Genomic DNA, 19,250 nt, shown 5'->3' with positions numbered 1-19,250 from the left:
CTCCGTTGTTGTTTGTCCTCCTGTTAGAAATAAAATAAATATAATTAATATGTTTATATGTTGTAAATGTATGTCAATTATCGTTTATTTTACCTTGTCTGCATCAATGTATTTGTTGTAGATGTCAATACTGTTGTTTCTGTAGTTTTTGCATGTCCGTAGATAGTTTGTCCATAGTTTTAGTTGATAGCCTGTGATATTAGGAATAAGTTTTTGTAAATTAATGTAGTTTTTTCTGTAGTTAATTGTATATTTTTCGTAGTTTCTAATTAGTTTTATTACCTACTTACTCTTCTTCCCAACCTATCTGCCATTCCCATAATTCCCCTTGACACGTGGTATTACCAAAAATACCACGCAAATACCAGACTGACCGATAGCACACCAAAAAGCCAATTCAAATTTAAAATGCATTTCTCAATGCCAGTGTGTTATCGGTCTCAAATTCGGCAATTACGCCCAGCCATTTCCTCCCACCCCCTACCCACTTCAAAGCAACTAAAGACCAAATGCGGTTGAGCAGGAACAAAATGAACACTGCCAATCTACGCCACTCTGCCAAATGCCCCAACAAAGCCATTTCAACCGCCCACATGATGCTATGCGGTCGACTCTTCGGAGCGTCACGCGCCCGGATCGTAACATCCGGAAGTTGAAAGTATCCGGGTGGTTATACGGGAGCAGGCAAATTTCCCCCTTCCCTTTCCATCCCATCCCCCAACAACAGAGCAGCCAATACACAGAGCCAAAGAACATAAGACACTAGCCATTAACCAACGACAACACAGACAGCCACTATAACAAACGGCCATTCTAAGTCTCCATTGCCTACTTATCGGTGCTGCTGCCCTCGGACTACTTTCATCTCACTCAGTATTGGGGTGAGTGAAAGTGGAACCGGGGGTGAGAGCACCGGTAAATGACGATCGGCGACCGGGTCTCCCGAGTGGGGGGGAGAGTGTGAGAGTTGGTGGACATGTGAGAGTTCCACCATGAACCTCGTCCGCCACTCTCATCTCGTCCACCCGCTCGAGAGGTCGCGATCGTCGGACGTGCTATAACCGTTTCGTGCCGTTTCGTGTCGCATTTTCGTTGTTCTTTGCCGTGTCGCCATTGACGTTTTTCTGTGTTGCCCTGTTCTTTTGTGGTGTCTGTCGTGTGCCGTGCCGCCCTTCCTCCACCACACCCATTACTATCCTTGACAAACTTTTGTTCCCGTGCACATCACAAACCAAAAAAGAGAAGACTAGTGAGGAGGGCAGTTAGGGCCACAAGATACACAAGAAACGACAGGAGGTTTACGAGAAAGCTAGCGGCTAACTCACTCGTGGATCACTCAAACTCCGAAGTGGCCAGACTGCTGACCAACCCCCATGTCCCTAATAGATTGAAATCTAGCCGCCACAGATATGACAATATACTCCGGAAGTTTATCCTCCCGCGTAGTAATGGACAACGTCAGGAACAACCAAATCCAGATCTGGATCCGACTCGATACTATTCCGAAGCTGAGCGCAAAGTTATAGTAGAGAAGTATGTACCCATCCTGAGGAAAGGACTTCCTACTCTGCTGAGGTTAGAAAATGAAGAACAGGAAAGACTGGAAAAGGCTAAAACCTGTACAGATTCTGCGAACTACAAATAAACGTGTACAGAAAAATGTATGCTAAGGGGAAATACACTAGGGAAACAATACTTGAAAGAATCAGGGGTCAACCATTGGGTATACAAAGAATTATAGTGCCAGACCACAGAGGGGATGAAGAGGAAGGCGTCTTCCAGCCGAATGGTTAAGACTTGGTCCAATGGCACAGCAAAAATGGACACATTATCACCAAATCCAGAAAATATAAGCCTACAAATAAAACTTATTAAAAGCAGCCAAAACATAACTTAAACCGCTTACCAAATCACCTCCAAGCAAACCAATCAAAACCTGCAAATAAAATACAATCAAAATTAGCCAAAACAGAAATAAACTCGCTCACCAAATTCAACGCACACCTCCAAATAAACCAATTGAATTGAACCTGCAAATAAAATAAAATTAAAATCAGTCAAAACACAAATTAATTTACTTACCACGCTAGCTTCCAAACAAACCAACCAAAACCTGCAAATGGAATACAATCAAAATCAGCCAAAACAGAAATAGACTCGCTTACCAAACACAACGCAAACCTCCAAATAAACCAATTGAACCTGCAAATAGAATACATTCAATAATCAGTCAAAACACAAATTAATTCACTTACTACGCTACCTTCCAAACAAACCAATCAAAACCTGCAAATAAAATACAATCAAAAACAGCCAAAACAGAAATAAACTGACTTACCAAATTCAACACAAACCTCTAAATAAATTAATTTAGCCTTCAAATAAAATGCAGCTAAAATTAACCAAAGGAAAAGCACATATACAGCCAGGCTCCGTTTTTCACTTTCACAAAAGTTTTCCGATTTACTTTTGAAATCACATAAATTGGGGCTCTCTTTTTCCCATTCCGCAAGATTTCTTCGTTTTCAAAACGAAAACATTTTCGTTGACGAAATGAAAAGTAAACGGCTTTTTATACAACAAAACGAACCTTAATTGCAAAAGGAAAAAAATAGATGACTTATTGATGCATTAACATAAACTTGATACCTATATCAGGGTAATTTAACTTGTGCTTTCTTTATAAATAATTTTATTTTAAACCAACCTCAAATTTGGTTCGGACAAAATTGGCCACAGCAACAACAAATTTCGTTTTGGTGTAAGCAGCTGACGCATTCCGATTTGGTTATCGGAACGTTGGCAAGTAATAAATTTTTGCGTATAACAGCACAAATGTGCATGTAACAGCTCAGACTGTGCTTGTAACATGCGCTTAACAGAACATCTGGGTGAGCACAGCTGTTTCCCGCCCAATTTAGTTCGGACTTCAAAATGTACATAAGTGCAGCAAATTAATTTTTTATTTCAAAATTACCGCTTTGTTCTTTATATCCAGGGAAAGCATAAATCAAGATGAAATCCTGGTGGGTTTTATGAAAGACAACCCGGACAGAGCTTTGCGGCGCTCTCAATGCTGTTGGGCTGCCAATCAAGGACGCATTGGGTTGGAAAAAGGTATGTGTTGCACAACAAAAGGTAGCACACTACTATATTCAATTCTACAATTTCAGGTTTGGGCAGATTGGAAAACAAACATCCGCAAGAAGATGGCGAAAAACAAATCAGAAACTCGAGCTACAGGTGGAGGGCCCTTCGCTCAGCAATCGCTTGGGGAATTGGAGGAGGAAGTGGCCAAGCTATGTGGCCACTAGCAATATATATGTGGCAATATTCCCTAGCAGGGGAGTGATTCCAAATGATGGAGTCATGGCACGAACCAGGGTGCGTGGCATCAATAGCAATTATCTCCATGTTGTAGTTACACACCACCATGGCATTCATGCTATAAAATCATTTCCTATTATAGAACACGGAGTGGTTTTGTACAGGCTTTAGTATTCTGATGTGAGTTCCATCCACACAGGCACCAATTCGAGGCAATTTAAAGTTCCGATAGAAATATTCATATGATTGTCCATCAACGGAATAAGTTTGTGAAGAATCTTTCCAAATGTACTGCGTCCAATGTTTATATGGTGGTCTTTGGCAACTGCCCACTGGTAGCAGCCAGTGGCGAGATATCACATTACTGAAGCCAATTGCGTAGAGGGAGATAACTTCCTGGTAACACCTTAATGGGGTTGAACTTTCTCCAAAATCATTTTGAAAGTTTTTTTGTCGATCCGAAATGACTTCACAAATCTGAAAGCTTAACCATTAGCAATTTAATTTTCAATACGCATGCTGTTACTCACAGTTCGTCAGACATGTTAAATACACAAGTGTTGCATCTAAGATGTCTAGATCTTCTTAGATCACGTAATTTCTGCAATCGTTTTGCTTCAAAACAAGCAATTGAAAAAATAAAAGGCATTTTAATCACGCTGTATTTTTACAAAGCAGCCAGGTCAGCTGTTTTTGTTTGCCAGAAACGATGAAAAAAGAAACATATCAATAAAAAAAATATGTGAAAACTGGAGCACCTTAAAACGAAAACGAAACGTTTTGGCTGAAAACGTAATCCGCAAAAGTAAATGAAAAACGGAGCCTGCCTGATAGACTTACTTACCAAACTCAACGCAAACCTCCCAATGGACCAATCGAACCTGTAAATAGAAAATAATTAAAATCAGTCAAAACAAAGGTTAAAAATCCAATAAATATAACAACACAAATTACCTAACTGGATTCCTGACGCTTGATCGCCAAACCTACAAAACATAAACCTGAAAATAAAATAATATTAAAATCAGCCAGGAGTTTCATATCATTCACAGAAAGAAGCATATGCGTCGCCGTTCGTCTTAGAGTGGCATCGGCTGGATTCGGCCAGGAAGGGAGGGACGAGACGATGCCGCGCTTGCGTTGCCGATGCTTGGAGGTCTCCCTGTCGTCCAAGCCTCCGTTTCGCACTGGATGAGGGTTCCAGGAGCGGCGTCACAAAATTTTTATGCCTAAGTCAGAAAAAGACATAGCTTAGACTTAGACTTAACTTAACTTTTGTTTACAAGAGCAATAATCGATAACTGTCTAGTATTTTTCTGTCTGTTATTATCAATGTTACCGTAAAATAAAAAAAAAATACCTAAATGTTAAAAAAATTGTAATGTTTCCATAAATAATGTTATATGTTGCACCTAGTAATAAGAACATTAATAAAGTACGCTTCAGGGTCACACTAAGTGCCCTGAGCAAGTTTACAAATCAAAAAATCACATCCCCAATGTTGGACAGGCAGATGAGCAGCAGCGGGATGCCGACGATGGCATAGAAATCGTTGTCACCTTGCCCCAGTCGGATTTTAAGGTCTTTTAAGGCTTTATTTAGCTGTCACAAAGTTGAAAAGAGTAATCGTGTACATTTCCAAGTGCTGGAAACAAAAGTTTCACACCATATTTTAGGTGGCATCATTTTTACGCGCTAAAAAGTGCATTTTGAGTTTTGTGCTGTAAAATGGACACATCGAACAACGTACGCCTGCAACTTCAGCAGCAGCAGGCACGCAAATCGAATCAAAACATTCAGGTCTATGTGCGCGTTAGGTGAGTGCCCCATCTACGGGTAGTAGATCGCCCAATAAGTACGATTTCCATCCCTGCAGGCCGCTGAATGCACGCGAGCGATGCATACGGTTGTATGCAGAGGTTGTGGATGTGCTCAATCCACGCGAGATCCTCACACGCCACACCCTCGACTCGAAGTTGACGAAGAAGTTTACGTTTGATCGGAGCTTCGGCCTCGAGTCCAAGCAATGCGATGTCTATGCGGTGGTGGTGTCGCCCCTGATCGAAGAGGTGCTAAGCGGCTACAATTGCACGGTGTTCGCGTACGGACAGACGGGTACTGGCAAGACGCACACGATGGTGGGGAATGAGACCGCGGAGTTGAAGTCCTCTTGGGAAGATGTGAGTAGAGGGGAACCAGTTTTTCTAATTCCTAGAATCGGACGAGGGAGGCGGTTCAAACGTTAATTGCTGCTCTACCTGTCTTTTGTCTTTGGCCCTTTTGTAGGACTCTGATGTGGGCATCATACCGCGTGCCTTGAGTCACCTTTTCGACGAACTCCGCATGATGGAAGTTGAGTTTACGATGCGCATCTCCTACCTGGAGCTGTACAACGAGGAGCTGTGCGACCTCCTCTCCACCGATGACTCCACAAAGATACGCATCTTCGACGATAGCACAAAGAAGGGTTCGGTGATCATCCAGGGCCTCGAGGTGATCACTGTCCAGAGCAAGGACGATGTCTACAAGCTCCTGGAGAAGGGCAAGGAGCGACGCAAGACCGCGACCACCCTGATGAACGCGCAGTCCTCGCGCAGCCACACCGTCTTCTCCATAGTGGTGCACATTCGTGAGAACGGCATCGATGGCGAGGATATGCTGAAGATCGGAAAACTCAATCTGGTGGATCTGGCGGGCAGCGAGAACGTCTCCAAGGCGGGCAACGAGAAGGGGATACGCGTGCGCGAGACGGTCAAAATCAACCAGAGCCTCCTGACGCTGGGCCGTGTGATTACCGCTCTGGTGGATCGGGCCCCCCATGTCCCGTACCGCGAATCGAAGCTGACGCGCCTGCTGCAGGAGTCGCTGGGCGGCCGGACAAAGACCTCGATCAATGCCACCATCTCGCCAGGGCACAAGGACATTGACGAGACACTCAGCACGCTGGAGTACGCGCATCGGGCGAAGAATATTCAGAATAAGCCAGAAGTCAATCAGAAGCTAACCAAGAAAACGGTCCTCAAGGAGTACACCGAGGAGATTGACAAACTGAAGCGAGATCTCCTCGCAGCGCGAGACAAGAATGGCATCTATCTGGCGGAGGAGACCTACGGGGAGATGACCATGAAAATGGACTCGCAGAATCGAGAGCTCAACGAGAAGATGTTGCTGCTGAAGGCCCTCAAAGATGAGCTGCAGTCGAAGGAGAAGACCTTCAACGAGGTGAGCCTGAGTCTCGTGGAGAAGACCCAGGAGCTGAAGAAAACGGAGCAGCACCTAACCGACACCAAGGGGAGTCTACTACAAGGAGAAGCTGGTGGCCTCGCACATGAAAACGGAGGAGACGCTCACGACGCAGGCGCACAAAATCCTGACCGTGGCAGATTTGGCCACCAATGAAACGGAGCAGCTTCATGGCACCATCGAACGGCGAAGGGACACCGATGAAAAGATACGCAGTGCCTGCGATCAGTTCAAGTATCGCATGCAGGACAATCTGGAGCAGCAATCTCCAAGCAGCATCTGAGCCAGGAATTGGGTGAGCCACGACCAAAAGCTCTCCCTGTGCCAGTTTTAACCTTATTTCTGTTCTGTTCTGTTCAGTACCCGTCTGTCCGTACGCGAACACCGTGCAATTGTAGCCGCTTAGCACCTCTTCGATCAGGGGCGACACCACCACCGCATAGACATCGCATTGCTTGGACTCGGGGCCGAAGCTCCGATCAAACGTAAACTTCTTCGTCAACTTCGAGTCGAGGGTGTGGCGTGTGAGGATCTCGCGTGGATTGAGCACATCCACAACCTCTGCGGAGCGTATGCATCGCTTGCGTGCATTCAGCGGCCTGCAGGGATGGAAATCGTACTTATTGGGCGATCTACTACCCGTAGATGGGGCACTCACCTAACGCGCACATAGACCTGAATGTTTTGATTCGATTTGCGTGCCTGCTGCTGCTGAAGTTGCAGGCGTACGTTGTTCGATGTGTCCATTTTACAGCACAAAACTCAAAATTCACTTTTTAGCGCGTAAAAATGATGCCACCCAAAATATGTTGTGAAACTTTTGTTTCCAGCACTTGGAAATGTACACGTTTACTCTTTTCAACTTTGTGACAGCTAAATAAAGCCTTAAAAGACCTTAAAATCCGACTGGGGCAAGGTGACAACGATTTCTATGCCATCGTCGGCATCCCGCTGATGCTCATCTGCCTGTCCAACATTGGGGATGTGATGGCTACGTCATTCCGGTGAGCCTCTGCGCGCTGACATTTAAACAGCTGCGTGACTCCGCCGCTAATGACTCCACTCCACACCACTTCTCTCTTTCATAGTTTTCTCTACTGGCGCATCTGCTGCTATGTGTGCACGCGGACGGCCAAGCGGCCGAGGAATGCCCGCTCCAGGTAGCGGTCGGTGAGGGGACAGCGGTATGCCCGCTCCCAGCCGCCACCCTCGTTCCGGCGATCCATGAAGATGACACAGCGATCGGGCAATGACTCCGGGTTCGGTCCCTCCATGGGGCATGCCCATTCCGATCCGGAGCTGCGCATCATGGGCGGGGCGTCGGCGGCGGCTAGGATGATAGGGAGTTTGGCTACCGCAGCAGTGGAGGACGCAATCGCCGCCAGCAGCAGATTGCGGCACAACATATACGGGGTGTAGCGCTTGTAGCAGGGAATGCTGAGTTTTTGTGGCGCCATCTAGTGCTCAGAGTGGCAGGCGAACGACAGGTCAAGGGAAAACCAAAAAGACGGTAACAGGTCAAAACGTCAGGCTATCTCTGTTGAAAATGCATCCAGGGACCTGTTAGACGATTTACCGCCAGAACGTTGGCGTCCCTATCGGCTATTCCCTCGTGAAAGTCCATTGAGTCGGTTGCGTATCGGTCCGACGAAAAGGAAAAACCAAGAATTTAGTGAAGAGAAAAACTCTAGGGAATCTAAATATCTAAATCCAAGATTCGACTGCGAAATTCTTGGTTGAAGGCGAGTGGGCTATTCAGTCGTCAGAAGCCGTATAGCGCTGAGTCGGTTGGGTAAGTGCTGCGGGAAGAGAAGAGAAGGGCTAAAGGAGAATAAAGAGTTGTCCCATTTGTAGTCTTGGCGCTTAGTAAATCGAGTTAATCAGTGCGGATTCGATCGTCCAAGGAAGCCAGCCAGCAAACAACAGCAGCCGCAAGCCTAACAAAGTGGCGTTTAAACCTTTGGGATTGTCTGGAAAGCGCTCAGCCATCGGAGAAGCGAGCGTGGAAGCAGAGGAGAAGACATTTGGGGAGCGCTCGGTCCCCCCAAGCGGCTAGCTTCCCGAGGCGTTGGCGTCGGCACTTTAGTAGTCAAGCGCGACGCGGCAGATAAGGAGGGCCCGTCCCTTGGTCGCGAGCAGATCGCGGAGAGAAAGTGTCGATCTAGCACCGTCGGAGATTGGCCGTTTGGCCTTTTCTTTGCTTTCGCGTACCTTTCACCTGCAGAATTTGTGCTGTGTCCTTTCGCCCAGGAGGTGGAAAGGAAACATAGATAACAGTCGGGAGAAAGAGAATATAAAACGAGGGGAACGTTGTGAGTTGCTGCGGACACCGCAACTCTACAGTTATACCCGATACTAAGTCAGTATGGCTCTCCTCCGGCAGACGCCGCTAATATTAAACGACACGACAAGGAGTGCGTGCGAGAGAGACAGAAAATCAGTCTGAGCGTGACGTCGGGCGCTGCGTAGCCACTGCAAATTGATTTGTTCCTATTGGCTATAAAAATTATCTGATCTGATCCAGATTCAACAATCTGATAGATATGGTCATTATCTATGATTCTGCGTTTTTAGTTTTCTCGAATGTGCAATATTGTGGATGCAACAGATTTTCGTCCTTTGTGTGGGCGGAAGGGGGTGGGCGAAATTTTGAGATACACGTTTTATAGTAAGATCTAACAGAAGTGCGGATACCAAATTTGGTTACTCTAGCCTTAATAGTCTCTGAGATTTTTGAATATCCCAGATTTTCGTCCTTTGCGGGGGCGGAAGGGTGTGGCGAAATTTTGAAACAAACTCGTCTCGGTCCGATATATTAGGAGTGTGGATACCAAATTTGGTTGCTCTAGCTTTTATAGTCTCTGAGATCTAGGCGCTAATGTTTTACTCTAAGCTAGGCCGCCTATGCTACGTGTGTGTTAGAGAGAGACAGGGCGAGAAAAAATGAAATTGTTTTCTTGATGCTGGCTATAATAATTATACGATCTGGTTCAGATTTTGCACTCTAGAAGATATAGTCATCTTCTACGATTCTGCGTTTTTAGTTTTCTCGTATCGTCGAAATTGTGGATGCCACAGATTTTCGCCCTTTGTGCGGGCGGAAGTGGGCGGGGCAAAATTTTGAAATATTTTTGTAGCAGTGACACATCACAGAAGTCTGGGTCCAAAACATCGTTGCTCTAGCTCTTATAGTCTTTGAGCACTAGGCGCTGAAGGGACGGACAGACGGACGGACAGACGGACAGACGGACAGACGACAGACAGACAGGCCCAATCGACTCGGCTATTGATGCTGATCAGAATATATATACTTTATGGGGTCGGAAACGATTCCTTCTGAACGTTACACACATCCACTTTTACCACAAATCTAATATACCCCAATACTCATTTTGAGTATCGGGTATAAAAGAGAAAGCAACGGATTGACGGAGTAATTGTATTCGTGTTTGTAAATGTGTAATTAATTATGATTTCTGTGCGGAGTTAATTAGGAGAGAGTTAGATTTGATTCCGGTTAGTGGCTTCTCGTGACTCTCGCCGATCTGCAATATGATTTCCCACAACCTTGTGCCCATTTAAGTGTTCTTCGCCACAGCAGCTTTAGGTATTCATCGAGGAAAGCGCTTTCGCCGATGGAGCCATAAACTGGAGAAAAGTATGAGTGGACTTAAATTCTGTTATAATAAATTACAACTTGAAACAAGGAACTAGGGCCGTCGGTGAGTGAGAGGAGAAGAGCCCACTCGCATTGTTTCGTAACATTACGGAATCAGCAAGCAAGTTAGTTTGTCCATTTCGACGTGTTTTGTATATCATTTGTATGGCACATAGCCAAGTATTTGTAGACTTTTATACATATATTTCATTTAGCTATTCTTTTAATGTGGGTGATTATATTATGTATTGTATGTTATTGTTTTAGCCAGTAAGTGAATAAACTTTATAATTATTAATCTAGCGCTTTGCTTTCGCTGGCAAATTCCCCATGTAGGACGCCCCGGACAAAGGGTCCATTCCGTCATTAAATCGAACGGTTTGGAATGGCCATGGTAGGGTGCGCGACACGACCTCGACAACACCAGAGCGGAGTTGAGATACCTTTCCAGCACACATCCACCATTCTATTCAGGGATAAACAGTGTCTCCGGTTAAGCATTTCGTCGTGACACGCTACTTCATTCGCGGTATAATGCGTATAGGCCACCAGCAGGAGGGGGGCAAGAACATCACTCCAATAGCCGACGAGCAGAGGCCGGAAACCAAAGCGTGTGCTTCCCTTCGCTGAATAACAGCTAGCCTGGCAGGATTTATATACACAGTCGTGCGTAGTGACACGTTACATTATGAATCATAGATATAGTATTATAACTAAAAATTGGCGCCCAACGTGGGCCACACCTATTTCAGGTGTTGACACCATCAACACTGTGACATCCTTTTTGTTGTTTTTAAAACTCCCGATTCAGCATAGACGGCATTGACCAACATTGTTCTCTGGAAGTGGTTATGCTCAAGAATATCTCTTTCTCAACACCAAGTAGAGGGTCCGTCAGACGATTCGGAAAACGGTAGTAGAAGTTTTGACTTCTGGAGCGTCTTCTGGCCACGTCTGAGGAGCGTTCGAAAAGTGCATCGATCTTAATAATACCCTACTTTTTCTGAGGCAGGAGTCTTAAACATGTTCTTTCGGCGCATAGGACTGCAGAGGAATCTCGTTTACTTACGAACCCTGCCCACGGCTGAAGGACTGTGCGGAAGGCTTAGCCATTGCTGCTAATGAGTTTTAGCGCGTTGGACATACTCGGATTATCTGATTATAGAATTCCGTTGGCCACGAGTGAAATCAGAAGCAGAATGCTCATTTCAAGTATAGAGTGCCGAGCCGAGATTTTTGGACGACAGCGGCGCGAATCAAAGCAGCAGCTGGCCACGGCTCGCGCATGCAGTTGTTGTTGGTTTGATTAGACAGCGACAAGTGCAAGGCGTCTGCGCGCGTACACATTCTTTTCATTTCTTTTGTGCTTAGGAATTGGGGTCTCAATTAGCATAGGGTCCGTTTCGCATGGGATTAGCAAAAATTTTATGACTTTATTTTATCGTATCATATTCTTTGCGTTCTATTCTTGTGGTTTACATTCCATGTGTGTTATTTGGTAGGGCTGTTGATTTGCTAGCTCTCTCGCTGTACAAGGAAGCGAGACTTGAGAACAGCTGTGGCGGTTGCTGGGCCATTGACCCTAAGTGGCAACGTAGGAAGCTATGAATTATAACTCGAGGAATCAGTTCTCTTTGCAATTTGAGTTCACGTAAATTACTTATTATTTTGAATTTTAGGTCATCTTAGGCTGCTAGCATAAGTTATCTGACTTTTAACTAGAATACTTAATTTTAGTTTTACTATTAACACATTTTTAACTTTGGTTTTGTCTGCGTTTGATAAGTAAGTGTTTAGTTTTGTCGTGTAGTTTTTGTGGGATATATTTTTGTCAGGACAGTTAGCAATTAAGTTTGATTTATTTTTTTGTACAATGGAGAACCCGATAACGAGCCTGAACGCTCCGCGCCAAAATGCCAGTTGTGTGGGAAAACTTTGCTTCGGCTCCTACATTGAAAACAAAGTGCAGCACGAGTCTCACAAAACTTGTATTGAGTCACATGTCAAGACCCATACTACCTGTCCCACATGCAAGACGCTATGCGTCGATAGAAGTACTCCTCATAATACCAGGTTCCAGGCCAAGCAAAACGAGCAGCCATAACCGCTGAAAGAGTTAGTAGCATGGTTACACAGGCCATCAGCACGATGCAAAGCGAGGTGTAGCCCAGCTCACGGGACAAAATGGCTCAAATCATTCAGTCCAGCATAGCAGCACATTTCCAAGAGACTGGCAATAGCATTCCTCAAGGGAATAGACGTGGGAAGCGGATAACCCGTCCAACAAAATAGGGACAGAGAAGTGGAGGAAACATTCCGACAGGGACTGAATAGTCAGTATTCGGCACAGTTTCCGAGCTACGACCGTCCAAGCAGTGCAGTCTCAGATCTGAGTCAGCGACCGGACAAAGTCGCCCATATCCTCAATAGTTGGAAATTACGTTTCAATGGGACCCAAGAAGGATTGAGCATTGATAATTTTCTTCTATAGGGTAGAGGCTTTGACGCATCAGACTCTCGAGGGAAATTTTCCAGTTCTGTGCAGTAACGCCAGTCTGCTTTTTGACGAAGGCCAGAGATTTTATTGGCGTTACCACAAGACTTCCGGATCGATGAGATGGGACCGGTTATGCCAAGCCCTAAGAAAGCAGTTTAGGGATTCTCGAACCGATGTGGATATCAGAGAAACGATAAGGGACAGGAAGCAAAAAGAAAAAGAAAAATTTTCGATTCCTTCCACGACGCCCTGGTACAGCTGATGGATGATTTGAAACTCCCATGTCAGAGAAAGCGATTGTGGAAACTTTACGGCGCAATTTGCGACCTGAAATTAGACATGAGCTCCTGAATGCCAAATCGACTCCGTAGAACGTTTGAGAGAAGTCTGTCGTAGAAGGGAGGGTTTCTCGACGACATTGGCGGAGTCATGGGTACCAGAAATTGATTCCTTTCCGGAAACAGGTTGCGGAATTGTAGAGGAAGCCCAATTAGAGGAGGCCTCCGAATTCTCGGATGTAGAAGAAGAGGACGAGGTGGCAGCCATGGCACTGATTGCTGGAACTGCCGAAAGAGGAGGGCATCGCTAACCACGATTGCGATAGCAAAAGGAAAAATTTTTGCTTTGGGTGCGGAGCACCTAATAAATATAAGCCGTCGTGTAGCAAATGCCAAAAAAACGGCAAAGTGAACACCCACCTCGCCAGCCGGTCAGTGTTCAGCGCAAGCAGTCGAGTGCAGAGGTGAAATCCCAGTAGGGATACTTAAAACTACCGCCCAGCTTCCGTCTGAGAAATCAGAATCCGACATACACCAAGCTTTAGTCTGGCCACAACTAGTCCATGCCAGATCCCATTCGCTTTTCACCAACGACCACCCAGTAATAAGTCCCTCACAAGGAGTGCAAGAAGGATGAGAGCGTTCCGGCAGGCGGCGAAAGCGATAAATTGCATTCGTTACAAGCAGAAGGACAAGCGTCCATATGCGGAAGTTCGCCTGTTGGATCAAACGTCCTTGGTCTATTGGACACCGGAGCAGCTATGAGTGTTATTGGCGGAAAGTTAGCAGAACGCGTAATCCAAAGCCGAATTCCTTTTAAGAGAGGAGTTGTAAATGCTTCCACTGCGGATGGACGGAGGCAAGAGGTAGTGGGACGACTACGGACACCGGTGCAGTATAAGGGTGCAGTGAAGGACCTTGAGCTGCACATTATTCCAACGCTCAGCCAGGACTTGTATTTAGGGATCGATTTTTGGTCAAGTTTCGATTTATTACCACCCAGCATGTCGCTGGCAGAGATAGTTCATGAACCGCAGAACCTCAGCCGAGCGGAAATGGACCAGTTGCAAGCGACCATCAATTTATTTCCTTCGTTTTCCGTTTCCGGTCTAGGAAAGACGGCTCTGCTTTCGCATTCAATTGATGTAGGTGATGCAAAAGCCGTGAAGCAGAGACACTTCCCTGTATCTCCTGCGGTAGAGAAATTGTTATATGCGGAGATAGATCGGATGCTCAGCTTAGGGTGATAGAGGAATCCGATAGTGCGTGGTCATCACCAGTAGTATTGGTGCAGAAGCCAGGAAAGGTGAGGCTATGTTTAGATAGTAGGAAAGTTAACGCGGTGACCAAAAAAGACGCGTATCCGTTACCACAAATTGATGGGATTCTAGGACGTCTTCCTAAGGCGTTGTTTATTTCGAGCCTGGATCTTAAGATGCCTATTGGCAAGTTCCCTTAGAGCCGAGCTCACGCGATAAAACAGCGTTCACGGTTGCGGGGAAACCTCTCTACCAGTATAAGGTAATGCCTTTTGGTCTCACTAATGCTTCGCAGACCATGACAAGGCTGATGGACAAGGTAATTCCGGCCAGTTTAAGATCCCTCCGTCCAAGTGCCGAATATTTTTGTCTCTCTCTTTTTCGCCCCAAATCAGCCATTTCCACTGCCAGCTCGACAGCGCCGCCGACGGCGAAGCCAGCGCCGACAGCGCAGCCACCGGCACCGTGGCAAACGCAGCGATACTGAGACGCCAATCCACCGACTCCGCCACCTGGTTGGAGGCACTTCCTCCAATTCCTGGACCGGCTCCAGCCACCATTACCGGGTTATCGTGAGGACCCACAAATGCCGACACCACCATCACGGCCACTCGGCGACAAGCCCCATCCCCGACCTGCCCTGCCCCAACAGCTGGGCGGCCATTCCCAATCTCACCAGCCAGAAGCAGTTCCAGATCGGCGACTGGGTGGAGGCGGCCCATACCCAGGAACGCCAGCAGCAGCAGCAGCAGCAGCAGCAGACCATCAGCAGCAGCAGCAGACCATCAGCAGCAGCAGCGGTAGTCGCCGGCTTGAGGCATTGGCGGGCGTCGGCAGCGGCAGTGGCGCAAAGAGAGAGCGGATAAACGACCTCGTACCCAGCGACAGTACGAGAGGGCACTCGAGCAGCCTCTGCACGAACAGCAGCCAACAAAAGATTCGTGTTCGAGTGACCGTTCGGGAGCGAGTTCGAACTCGAAGCACAGCCATGGCACAAACCCCGCTCGATCGGCCACAGCAGCGGTTCCAAATGCAATGCACACAGCAATACCACAACCACAACCACAAATTACAATGATGACATACATCAGCACACAAACAGCGACATCAAACACAAAAACGACAACTGCGATTACGTCGGCAGCCAGACGATGCCTGTTAACAGCAATGTTAACAGGCGGACCCCCCCCCACCACCGTCGCCGCCAGAGGAACATCAGCAGCAGCAAACACAGCCAATACCGATGATATCCCATCCACCTCTGCTGCAGCGGCCCGTTCGCCACTGAAGAGCGTCCCGCGCCAAGGTGATGATGATGACAGTGATGTTATGGTTGTTGAGTTTGATGACGATGACGACGACAATTTGGATGCCAATCATGCATCGGCCAAACGACGACTCCGGAAAGTAACCAACAGGCAAGCAAATCCCATATCCCCCAAATTCAAAACCATCCCCCATCACCAACAAATCAAACCAGCAACAACATCAGCGGACAATTACACAAAATACACCTGCCTCCGCCCCTGCCGGCGGCGGCGTTGGGCTGCTCCAGCTGCCCTTCCTGAGTATGCCCAATGCCAGACAAATTCGGATGCTGCAGCGACAGCACCAACCAACGACAATTATTCCCCCCCCCATCATTCTGCCAGCTGTCACCGACATTATGCCCATTCTGGACAAGCTGCAGAATGACCCGAGGGTGGGCAACAGTAGCTATCACACCAAGCTCATCAGCCGCAATGGTGTCCGTATCCAGGCCCGCGACATGGCTACCAGGGATGCCATCATGGCAATTCCTGGGCGATGGCGGCGGCAACGAGGCGATGACTGGCCACTACACACACCAGCAACAAGAGTGACCGTGGGCTACGGATCGTCGTGCGAGATCTCCACCACTCCACAAGCACCCAACTAATAACAAATCAGATGGCGAACTGGGCTATTCAGTTAAATTTATTAGAGCCATTAAAGTGAGATCCGATGGACAGCCACTTGACCAGTTCGAAGTTGGAGATAGCCCCAAGCCGGATGAAAGCCACCACGATGTCCTCCAATTAAACCCAGCTGGGCAACCAGTTGGTGATCGTTGAGAGGCAGGCCAAGCCGGTGGACCCAGCCCAGTGCCACAGGATGTCAGGCTTTTGGGCACACCCGCACCTACTGCAGGCGTTCATTCGTCTGTATGAAGTGTGCGGGTGCCCACGCGTCCACGGCATGTGCCAAGCCAAGGGCAGACGCTCCTAAATGCGCCAATTGCCCACATCAGCGCCTACAAGGGATGTCCGGCATTCAAGGCAGCAAGGGGCCGCCTTCTGTCGCACCGAGTGGCCATGCAGGAGTGCGTCGCAAGCGCAACTCGCTTCTGCAGCCATTGCCAGAGCAGCAGCCACCAGCAAAAACAACACAAGCACATCCAGGGCGCCGACAGCAGCAGCAACAGCCAGCTCAAAACGCCAGCCAATCCCTGGCGCGGACAGCAGCAGCAGGCAGCATGGACGCCACTCAATGTCTCCTCTCCTGGGCGACGAAGAGGACAACAACAACATCAGCAGAAGCAGAAGCAGCAGCAGCCAATACAGACAAAAAACAGACGCCTGCTGCCTCTGGCCCACGCACTGGGCGACGACGTCCAGAGCAGCATTGAGCCGTTCCCAGGCACCACAACAGCAGCAGCTACAGCAGCTGCAACAGCAGCTGCAACAGCAGCCGCAGCGCGAAACAACAACAACAGCGACAGCAGCAGCAGCAGCTTGCCAATGCACGCTCCCGGCAGAAGATGCAGCCGAAACGCCAATCTTTCGAGGGATCCTGCAGCCAGCACTGTTGGAGAATACGCAGAGGATGACGCGATTGGAAAAGAGGCTGGAAGTGATGATGTCAACTACTCACCTCGCTCATCCCAATCCCAGCAGTGACGGCAACTCCAGCAGTTCCAGAAAACATCGGAAAATCCACCAACAATGGCAGCAGCAACAGTGGTTGCTCCAGCTCCAGCAGCCAGGCGTCAAAGAAACCACCACGATCACAGCCACCACAAAAAACGTTAGGGCCAACCACAAAAAAACGTTAGGGCCAACGCCAGCCGCCATTCCAGAGACGGATCCTGAAATGGATGAAGAAAATGATGACGATGAGATGTGGACAGATGACGACTCCATGGATGACAGTAAGGCCTACACCCGCAACATGAGGTACCAGCTTGACAACCAGATATCCTGGAACGCTGTGTACTAATTGGACACATCTCTGCCACTGCATTGGATTAAATGACAAATGCATATCACTCGCATGCCACAACAAAAATGAACAACGGACGCTGCCGCCCTCAAAGCCATTAAATAAAACATAAACGAATAAAAATGCTGCCATACACACTTGCAAAATCATACGGCCGGACAAATTCAAATCGAATGCAGTGCGTTGGTGATTGCTAGAATAGCCAAAAACAGACACACACACACAAACACCCATTACACTTGGGCGGCCGGACCTGTGCCGTTCGAGTTATGTGTGTCGTGTCCGCCATCGTCCTTAGTTGGTGCCCGGATCCAGTGCCATGGCATTCAGAGTGCCCTATGGTCCTGGAAAAGGAAAAAATCCATCAGCCACACATACGATTAAAAAGGGCTCTCAAAATACTTACCGCCAGCCATTCAGACACACACACACAAATATCCATTATACTTGGGCGGCCGGACCTGTGCCGTTCGAGTAGGTGTGTCGTTGACCGCCATTGCCCACAGCTGGTGGCCGGACCAGTGCCACTCGCTCTACATTAGGGCCACAATTGCCGACGCACACACACACTCACATCCAATTCACTTTGGTGGCCGGACCCGTGTCGCCACAGTAATATGTGTGCCGTCTACTCCTGGATCCCAGCTGGTGGCCGGACCAGTGCCACTGGTTCTCCAAGAGGGCAGCCACAGCCACAACGACGACGAGGTGCTAATTGCACCTACTTCTGACGACTTCGGATGACGACAATTTCGACGACCAGGGGGACGACGGGGTCGGCCGGTATGCAACGCAATGTCTTTACAAGCATTGTGTTTTGCTATGCCGGCCGATGCTCCGCTGTTTCTTGTCTTCCCTGTAATTATAGAAAAAAGATATAGACATTATTTTAAATTGTTATGTTTATTGTAATATTGTAACGTAAATCAATTGTACCTGTTTTGTCTCGTCTTTGTTCCAGTGTAGTATCTCTTTTATTACCTGTTTTTCCGTCGTCTTCACTCCAGTCTACTACTTATCTGTATTGTTATTTCTGCAAGTGCTTGTCTCTTTTTATTTAGTGTATTTCCTCTTATTTTCCACGCAAAGCACCTGCATTGTTTACCTTTTCTCTTTATCTATTCCTCAATTGACTACGTGTTGCAACACTGCACTTTCTGAATTTTCGATCTCATTTCTTTAACCCCTTCTCACACCCCATTGTTATTTTCGTAATTAGTGCGGTTCTCCGACACCCCCACTACAAAATTATTACAATCTGTGATAAATCTTCGGCGGCAACGGTGCTGACAATTGATTATCGGTTTCAAATCGACTTTCAAATCAGCACCAGTTGCCGCCACACCACCACTACGGCCTAAATTGAGCCAAAAATGCTAGTCTTCGCATTACACAACTACGCCCCTATAAACTGCCGCCCACATTTACATGCTACATTCCTAGTCGTTTGCCTCAGCAGGCGCAAGGGTAGTAGAGGGGACTGAAGACCCTATACCGCATTACAGCCAACAAAACATCAAGTTGACGAACTCACAGGGGATTGCAAATCAAATTTTAAGTTAGGGAGAATTACAAGGAAGAGACAGCATACTTTTGAGCGTGGCCCCACTCACTTTCTTGACTCACACCACACACACACACACACACACTTGACACCAAATGGAAAGTCGTGTCGTGAACGTTGTGGAGTCGAGACGTGTCTGAGTTTAGTCCCTCCGTCAAAGTGCCGAATATTTTGTCTCTCTCTT

At 47.3% G+C, this 19,250-nt stretch overlaps 1 long non-coding RNA gene and 1 pseudogene across 1 annotated transcript; both read left to right on the top strand.

The window, feature by feature from the left end:
* The first annotated feature begins 3,002 nt into the window (after window positions 1–3,002).
* On the top strand, window positions 3,003–4,027 carry LOC117195211. The gene is made up of 2 exons (XR_004474984.1): window positions 3,003–3,117; window positions 3,174–4,027. It is a non-coding gene; the product is annotated as an uncharacterized LOC117195211 (long non-coding RNA).
* A 989-nt stretch (window positions 4,028–5,016) lies between these two features.
* On the top strand, window positions 5,017–7,369 carry LOC117195209 (annotated as a pseudogene).
* Window positions 7,370–19,250: the final 11,881 nt, after the last annotated feature.

This window comes from Drosophila miranda, assembly GCF_003369915.1.
Source record: "Drosophila miranda strain MSH22 chromosome Y unlocalized genomic scaffold, D.miranda_PacBio2.1 Contig_Y9_pilon, whole genome shotgun sequence".
Lineage (NCBI taxonomy): Eukaryota > Metazoa > Arthropoda > Insecta > Diptera > Drosophilidae > Drosophila > Drosophila miranda.
Note: the sequence above shows the minus strand (reverse complement) of the source record. Positions and strands in the feature narration are given on the sequence as shown.